General features: G+C 49.0%; 1 long non-coding RNA gene across 3 annotated transcripts; it reads left to right on the forward strand.

Annotated features, from left to right (window-relative positions):
* The first annotated feature begins 25 nt into the window (after positions 1 to 25).
* Positions 26 to 8,798, forward strand: LOC138913747 (uncharacterized). Of its 3 annotated transcripts, none has more exons than XR_011419573.1 (17): positions 26 to 177; positions 235 to 462; positions 851 to 1,250; positions 1,308 to 1,556; positions 1,614 to 2,429; positions 2,537 to 3,215; positions 3,273 to 4,069; positions 4,127 to 4,344; positions 4,402 to 4,630; positions 4,689 to 5,465; positions 5,523 to 5,774; positions 5,832 to 6,735; positions 6,798 to 7,184; positions 7,242 to 7,460; positions 7,518 to 7,746; positions 7,803 to 8,542; positions 8,598 to 8,798. It is a non-coding gene; the product is annotated as an uncharacterized lncRNA (long non-coding RNA). The 3 variants fall into 3 exon arrangements; XR_011419572.1 differs by having other exon boundaries at positions 5,832 to 6,190; positions 6,248 to 7,184; XR_011419571.1 differs by having other exon boundaries at positions 5,832 to 7,184.
* The last annotated feature ends 6 nt before the right edge of the window (positions 8,799 to 8,804 follow it).

The raw sequence follows: 8,804 nt of genomic DNA on the forward strand, positions 1-8,804 counted from the left end.
AAATGCAGCGGTTTCCGTGTCGTAGCAGGTTGGCATCCCCATAAACAGTCGTTTGGCAAGCGAAAGCCGCACCCCCGTGAGTCCACAAACTGTGCGTATAGGAAAACATGCAAACGCATCTAGTCCTCCTTTTACAAGCGGTCGTCAGTTGGATTCCCTTGCCTCATGAAGCTCTTGGTAAGCATCTCACGCCGCTGTTAATGTAGCGATAGCATAATCAATCCCTTTTTGCAGAAGCAACTCATCAAAAGACAAATTGTAGCTGGAGAAAACGGTCGTGGTGAGAAAAGAAACAGCTGTTTCCGTGTCGCAGTAAGTTGGCATCTCCAGAAAACAGTCGTTTGGCAAGCACATACCGCACCCCGCGAGCCCACAAACTAAGCGTGTAGGAAAATATGCAAACGCTTCTGGCCTTCTTACAAGCGGTCGTCAGTTGGATTTCCTTGCCTCATGAAGTTATTGGTAAGCACCTCACGCCGTTGGATTTTAGTGAGAGGCCAGCCATTTAGGAGCAGCATAAAAAAGGCAGCCTTCCGCCACGGTTTCATTGCTCGCCACGAATTTTCACCGCATACAGGACGGGCATGTGTATTAGCTACATCTGGGCATAAATGTTGGGGCGAAGTGTATCCGGCAGTCACTCCAGTGAGAGTCAGAGAAACCATCTCAGTAAGAGATTCATTATAGGCGCCACGTAAAATCCTTTGGGGAGTCACACTCCAGCGTCAGTGTGAGGCCCCAGGGCTCAGCTGTCAGGATTTAAGTTCCCTCACCGCAGTCCAGTGGCTCGCGCTTTGGTCAATCCAGAGTGAGCTTTGATTTATATGGCATACAAAAACGTATTTTGCAGGATAGATGTACGATGCCGCTGGATCACATCTTGGGACGAAGGTAGCAGCCGGCAGTCACCGGTGAGAGGCAGCTGGAAAACCCATTTCTTAACCGCGCAAAAAGGATTCAATTTGCTTGTGGAGAGAAGTCCCACTTTGCGGTCCTAAGGAGTCTCGGATTTGAGTTTTAAAGCGTCTCTGATTTGAGTCAACCGCCACCATGGCGTCTAAAAACTCCAAACGCCTCTGTAGTTCTCCTTTCAAACGGTCGTCTGCAAGAGTCCTTTGGGTGGCAAGAGAGAAGAGGATGTCGAAAATCGCCGCAACCAGCGCCGCCGCCGTTTTGGAAGTTACTGCAAGGATTCCAGTGCTTCGCCGATGCAGTCGTCAGTTCAATTTCCTTGCCTCATAAAGTTTTTGGTAAGCATCCCACGCCGCTGTTAATGTGGTAAAAGCATAATCAATCCCTTTTTGTAGATAAGAAATACCAACTCCGCCAGAGCAATTCACCATTTGGAGTCGCTTGTATTTAGGTGAAGAGCCAGCCTTATTGGTACCACATAAGAATGGCAGCCTTCCCCGCAGAAACATCGCTCGCCACCAACCTCACCGCACACAGGGCAGGCATGTGCATTAGCTACCGCTGGGCATTAACATTACTGCAGAGATTTCAGTGCTTCGCCGATGTAGTCGTCAGTTGGATTTCCTTGCCTTATGAATTTTTTGGTAAGCATCCCACGCCGCTGTCAATGTGGTAAAGGCATAATCAATCCCTTTTTGTAGATAAGGAAGACCAACTCCGCCAGAGCAATTCGCCATTTGGAGTCACTTGTATTTTGGTGAAGAGCCAGCCATATTGGTGCCACATAAGAATGGCAGCCTTCCGCCGCAAAAGCATCGCTCGCCACCAACTTCACCGCACACAGGGCAGGCATGAGCATTAGCTACAGCTGGGCATTAACATTAGGGCGAAGAGTATCCGGCAGTCACTCTAGAGCGCACAAGAAAATCCATCTCAGTAAGAGACTCTCTCAGCCGCCTCGCAAGACCCCTATGGGAGTCACACTCCAGCGCCAAAATGAGGCCCCAGGGCTCAGCATGTCAGGATTTAAGTTCCCACGCCGCAGTCCAATGGCTCGCGCGTTGGTCAATCTAGAGTGAGCTTTGATTTATATGGCATACAAAAACGTATTTTGCAGGATGGATGTGCGACGCCGCTGGATCACATCTTGGGACGAAGGTAGCAGCCGGCAGTCACTGGTGAGATGCAGCTAGAGAACCCACTTCTTAACCTCGCAAAAAGGATTTAATTTGCTTGTGGAGAGAAGTCCAACTTTGCGGTTCTAAGGAGTCTTGGATTTGAGTTTTAAAGCGTCTCTGATTTGAGTAAACCTCCGCCACGGCGTCTAAAAACTCCAAACGCTTCTGTAGTTCTCCCTTCAAGCGGTCGTCTGCAAGAGTCCCTTGGGTGGCAAGAGAGAAGAAATTGTCAAAAATCGCCGCAGCCAGCGCCTCCGCCGTTTTGGAAATTACTGTAGAGATTCCAGTGCTTCGCCGATGCGGTCGTCTGTTGGATTCCCTTGCCTCATGAAGTTTTTGGTAAGTATCTCACGCCGCTATCAATGTGGTAAAATGGATTGGTGGTGGATTTTGGTGAAGAGCCAGCCATATTGGTGTCATATAAGAATGACAGCCTTCCGCCGCAGAAACATCGCTCGCCACCAAATTCACCGCACACAGGACAGGCATGAGCATTAGCTGCAGTTGGGCATAAACATTGAGGCGAAGTGTATCCGGCAGTCACTCCAAAGCGCCCAAGAGAATCCATCTCAGTAAGAGCCGCCCCGCAGAATCCTTTGGGGAGTCACACTCCAGCGTAAATGTGGGGCCCCAGGACTCAGTTGTCAGGATTCAAAGTTTCCTCGCCGCAGTCCGATGGCTCGCGCGTTGATCAATCCAGAGTGAGTTTTGATTTATATGGCATATAAAATCATATTTTGCAGATAGATGTACGGCGCAGCAGGAGCACAACTTGGGACGAAAGCAGCAGCCGGTAGTCACTGGTGAAAGGCAGCTGGAGAACCCACTTCTTAACCGCGCAAAAAATATTCAATTTGCTTGTGGAGAGAAGTCCCACTTTGCGGTCCCAAGGAGTCACGTATTTGAGTTTCACGGCGCCACCGATGTGCATAAACCGCCGCCACAGCGTCTAACAACTCCAAGTGCCTCTGAAGTTCTGCAAGAGTCCTTTGGGTGGCAAGAAAAATGAGGATGTCGAGAAATCGCCGCAACCAACGCCGCCGCCGTTTTGGAAATTGCTGAAGAGGTTCCAGTGCTTCGCCGATGCGGTCGTCAGTTGGATTCCCTTGCCTCATGAAGTTTTTGGTAAGTATCTCACGCCGCTGTCAGTGTGGTAAAAGCATAATCAATCCCTTTCTGTAGATAAGGAAAACCAACTCCGCCGGAGCAATTCGTCAGTTGGAGTCACTTGGATTTTGGTGAAAAGCCAGCCATATTGGTGCCCCATAAAAGTGGCAGCCTTCAACCGCAAAGATATCGCTCGCCACCAACTTCACCGCCCACAGGACAGTCATGTGTATTAGCTACAGCTGGGCATAAACATTAGGTCGAAGTGTATCTGGCAGTCACTCCAAAGCGCCAAGAGAAGCCATCTCAGTAGGAGGCTCTCATAGCCGCCCCACAAAATCATCGGGGAGGCCCCAGGACTCAGTTGTCAGGATTTAGAGCTCCCTCGCCGCAGTCCGTTGGCTCGCGCGTTGGTCAATCCAGACTGAGTTTTGATTTATATGTCATATAAAATCATATTTTGCAAGACAGATGTACGACGCAGCTGGAACACATCTTGGGGCGAAGGTAGCAGCCAGCAGTCACTGGTGAGAGGCAACTGGAGAATCCACCTCTTAGTCGCGCGCAAAGGACCATCCTCTCATGGAGAGGAGTCCGACTTTGCAGTCCCAAGGAGCCACGGGTTAAATTACCTGGCGCCTCATATTTGAATAAACCGCTGCCACGGCGTCATAAAACTCCAACACCCACTGTAGTTTTCCTTTCTAGCGGTCGTCTGCTAGGGTCCTTTTGGGTGGCAAGAAAGGAGAGGATGTCGAGAAACACGCCGCAAGCCTCTTGTTTTTTAAATAATGCAACGCCGCCGCCGTATTCAGGAATTTCTGCAGAGATTCCAGTGCTTCGCCGCTGTTTAAAGACAGCAAAAGTCCAGTGTGAGTTTTGATTATTATATTAAATTATTGGAGACGTAATCCAATTTTATTTTGCAGCAATACAAGTGTCAGCTGTAGAGAAATCAGTCGTGATGAGAAGATGCAGCGGTTTCCGTGTCGTAGCAGGTTGGGAACTTCATAAGCAGTCGTTTGGCCAGCGAAAGCCGCGCCCCCGTGAGCCCACAAACTGTGCGAATAGGAAAACATGCAAACGCCTCCAGTCCTCCTCTTGCAAGCGGTCGCCAGTTGGATTCCCTTGCCTCATGAAGCTCTTGGTAAGTATCTCACGCCGCTGTTAATGTAGCAATAGCATAATCAATCCCTTTTTGCAGAAGCAACTCATCAAAAGACAAATTGTAGCTGGAGAAATCGGTCGTGGTGAGAAAAGAAACAGCTGTTTCCATGTCGCAGTAAGTTGGCATCTCCAGAAAACAGTCGTTTGGCAAGCGCATACCGCACCCCCGCACGCCCACAAACTAAGCGTGTAGGAAAATATGCAAACGCTTCTGGCCTTCTTACAAGCGGTCGTCAGTTGGATTTCCTTGCCTCATGAAGTTATTGGTAAGCACCTCACGCCGCTGTCAAAGAGGTAAAAAGCATAATCAATCCCTTTTTGCAGATGAAGAAAACCAATTCCGCCAGAGCAGCCCGCCAGTTTGAGTCACTTGGATTTTAGTGAGAGGCCAGCCATTTAGGAGCAGCATAAAAACGGCAGCCTTCCGCCACGGTTTCATTGCTCGCCATTGCTCGACATAAATGTTGGGGCGAAGTGTATCCGGCAGTCACTCCAAAGCGCACAAAAGAAACCATCTCAGTAAGAGATTCATTATGGGCGCCACGTAAAATCCTTTGGGGAGTCACACTCCAGCGTCAATGTGAGGCCCCAGGGCTCAGCTGTCAGGATTTAAGTTCCCTCGCCGCAGTCCAAAGGCTCGCGCTTTGGTCAATCCAGAGTGAGCTTTGATTTATATGGCATACAAAAACGTATTTTGCAGGATAGATGTACGACGCAGCTGGATCACATCTTGGGACGAAGGTAGCAGCCGGCAGTCTCCGGTGAGAGGCAGCTGGAAAACCCATTTATTAACCGCGCAAAAAGGATTCAATTTGCTTGTGGAGAGAAGTCCCACTTTGCGGTCCTAGGGAGTCTCGGATTTGAGTTTTAAAGCGTCTCTGATTTGAGTCGACCGCCACCACGGCGTCTAAAAACTCCAAACGCCTCTGTAGTTCTCCTTTCAAGCGGTCGTCTGCAAGAGTCCTTTGGGTGGCAAGAGAGAAGAGGATAGTCGAAAATCGCCACAACCAGCGCCGCCGCCGTTTTGGAAATTACTGCAAAGATTCCAGTGCTTCGCCGATGCAGTCGTCAGTTGGATTTCCTTGCCTCATGAAGTTTTTGGTAAGCATCCCACGCCGCTGTCAATGTGGTAAAAGCATAATCAATCCCTTTTTGTAGATAAGGAAAACCAACTCAGCCAGAGCAATATCGCCATTTGGAGTCACTTGTATTTTGGTGAAGAGCCAGTCATATTGGTGCCACATAAGAATGGCAGCCTTCCGCCGCAAAAGCATCGCTCGCCACCAACCTCACCGCACACAGGGCAGGCAAGTGCATTAGCTACAGCTGGGCATTAACATTACTGCAGAGATTTCAGTGCTTCGCCGATGCAGTCGTCAGTTGGATTTCCTTGCCTTATGAAATTTTTTGGTAAGCATCCCACGCCGCTGTCAATGTGGTAAAGGCATAATCAATCCCTTTTTGTAGATAAGGAAAACCAACTCAGCCAGAGCAATATCGCCATTTGGAGTCACTTGTATTTTGGTGAAGAGCCAGTCATATTGGTGCCACATAAGAATGGCAGCCTTCCGCCGCAAAAGCATCGCTCGCCACCAACTTTACCATACACAGGGCAGGCATATGCATTAGCTACAGCTGAGCGTTAACATTAGGGCGAAGAGTATCCGGCAGTCACCTAGAGCGCACAAGAAAATCCATCTCAGTAAGAGACTCTCTCAGCCGCCTCGCAAGACCCCTATGGGAGTCACACTCCAGCGCCAAAGTGAGGCTCCAGGGCTCAGCATGTCAGGATTTAAGTTCCCTCGCCGCAGTCCAATGGCTCGCGCGTTGGTCAATCCAGAGTGAGCTTTGATTTATATGGCATACAAAAACGTATTTTGCAGGATGGATGTGCGACGCCGCTGGATCACATCTTGGGACGAAGGTAGCAGCCGGCAGTCACTGGTGAGATGCAGCTAGAGAACCCACTTCTTAACCTCGCAAGAAGGATTTAATTTGCTTGTGGAGAGAAGTCCAACTTTGCGGTTCTAAGGAGTCTCGAATTTGAGTTTTAAAGCGTCTCTGATTTGAGTAAACCTCCGCCACGGCGTCTAAAAACTCCAAACGCTTCTGTAGTTCTCCCTTCAAGCGGTCGTCTGCAAGAGTCCCTTGGGTGGCAAGAGAGAAGAGGATAAACATTGGGGCGAAGTGTATCCGGCAGTCATTTCAGAGCGCCCAAGAGAATCCATCTCAGTAAGAGATTTTCATAGCCGCCCCGCAGAATCCTTTGGGGAGTCACACTCCAGCGAAAATGTGGGGCCCCAGGACTCAGTTGTCAGGATTCAAAGTTTCCTCGCCGCAGTCCGATGGCTCGCGCGTTGATCAATCCAGAGTGAGTTTTGATTTATATGGCATATAAAATCATATTTTGCAGATAGATGTACGGCGCAGCAGGAGCACAACTTGGGACGAAAGCAGCAGCCGGCAGTCACTGGTGAAAGGCAGCTGGAGAACCCATTTCTTAACCGCGCACAAAGGACCACTTTCTCGTGAAAAGGAGTCCGACTTTGCAGCCCTAAGGAGCCACGGGTTCAATTTTCTGGCGCCTCCTATTTGAATGAACCGCTGCCACGGCGTCATAAAACTCCAACACCCACTGTAGTTTTCCTTTCAAGCGGTCGTCTGCTATGTTCTTTTTGGGTGGCAAGAAAGGAGAGGATGTCGAAAAACACGCCGCAAGCCTCTTTTTATTTTTAAATAATGCAACGCCGACGCCGTATTCAGGAATTTCTGCAGAGATTCCTGTGCTTCGCCGCTGCTTAAAGACAGCAAAAGTCCAGTGTGAGTTTTGATTATTATTTTAAGTTATTGGAGGCGTAATCCAGTTTTATTTTGCAGCAAAACAAGTATCAGCTGTAGAAAACTCGGTCATGGTGAGAAGATGCAGCGGTTTCCGTGTCATAGCAGGTTGGCATCTCCAGTAAGCAATCGTTTGGCAAACAAATGCCACACCCCCGCGATCCCACAAACCGTGCGTATAGAAAAACATGCAAACGCCTCCAGTCCTCCTCTTGCAAGCGGTCGCCTGTTGGATTTCCTTGCCTCATGAAGCTCTTGGTAAGTATCTCACGCCGCTGTTAATGTAGCAATAGCATAATCAATCCCTTTTTGCAGAAGCAACTCATCAAAAGACAAATTGCAGCTGGAGAAATCGGTCGTGGTGAGAAAAGAAACAGCTGTTTCTGTGTCGCAGTAAGTTGGCATCTCCAGAAAACAGTCGTTTGGCAGGCGCATACCGCACCCCCGCAAGCCCACAAACTGAGCGTGTAGGAAAATATGCAAACGCTTTTGGCCTTCTTACAAGCGGTCGTCAGTTGGATTTACTTGTCTCATGAAGTTATTGGTAAGCACCTCACGCCGCTGACAAGAGATAGAAACATAATCAATCCCCTTTTGCAGATAAAGAAAACCAATTCCGCCAGAGCAGCTCGTCAGTTGTGGTCACTTGGATTTTGGTGAAAAGCCAGCCATATTGGTGCCTCGTAAAAATGGCAGCCTTCAACAGCAAAAACATCACTCGCCACCAACTTCATCGCACACAGGACAGGCATGTGCATTAGCTACAGCTGGGCATAAACATTGGGGCAAAGTGTATCTGGCAGTCACTCCAAAGCGCCCAAGAGAAGCCATCTCAGTAAGAGATTCTCAAAGCCGCCTCGCAAAATCCTTTGGGGAATAACACTCCAGCGTCAATGTGAGGCCCCAGGACCCAGTTGTCAGGATTTAAAGTTCAAAGACTCGCGACTGCAGTCACTGATGAGAGGGGACTCAATGCAAACAGGTGGGAGGAGCTGCAAGGTTTGTCAGTAAGGATGCCTGTCTTCAACGTCTGCCAGGAAATTTGGCTGAAAGTCCCTGAAGATTAAGCACCTAATATCATCATGAAAACAATGCAGCAGCCTCTCATCTGGGAAAGGCTTCATCCGTCGCCTGCGGGAAGGGTATCTGCCTCATTACGGCCGTCAACTGGAGTCCGTTGTTAACGTGGGTCCCAGGACTCGATTTGTAGAGGGTATGCTCCCACGCCGCAGTCCAGGCGCACATATGTACGCCGCCTCTCAGAAAAAGCTCGGCTGGTTTGAAACAGAGGTCGCAAACCGGTCCCATCTATCACTTGTAAAGCAACGTCTCTCTCCAGTGTAAGTTTCGAATAACAGCAGATATAATTGAAAGTATATTCATCATTAATTACAGAGTAAATATCTTCAATCAAAAGCAGAGACTTGCGAGGAGAGATCAGCCATATTTGAGCCGCAGATAAGATATTTCTAGCACCGCAATCAGATCAGCCACAAATCTGCCGTTTACCGCACAACAGGCCGCAAATATGACTGGCATGAATTCTCTGAAGTAAGGGTATTTCAGTGGTGCCTCTCATTCAGGATGCCCAGCCGACAGAGA

This window comes from Drosophila takahashii, chromosome 4 (genome assembly GCF_030179915.1).
Source record: "Drosophila takahashii strain IR98-3 E-12201 chromosome 4, DtakHiC1v2, whole genome shotgun sequence".
Classification (NCBI taxonomy): Eukaryota; Metazoa; Arthropoda; class Insecta; order Diptera; family Drosophilidae; genus Drosophila; species Drosophila takahashii.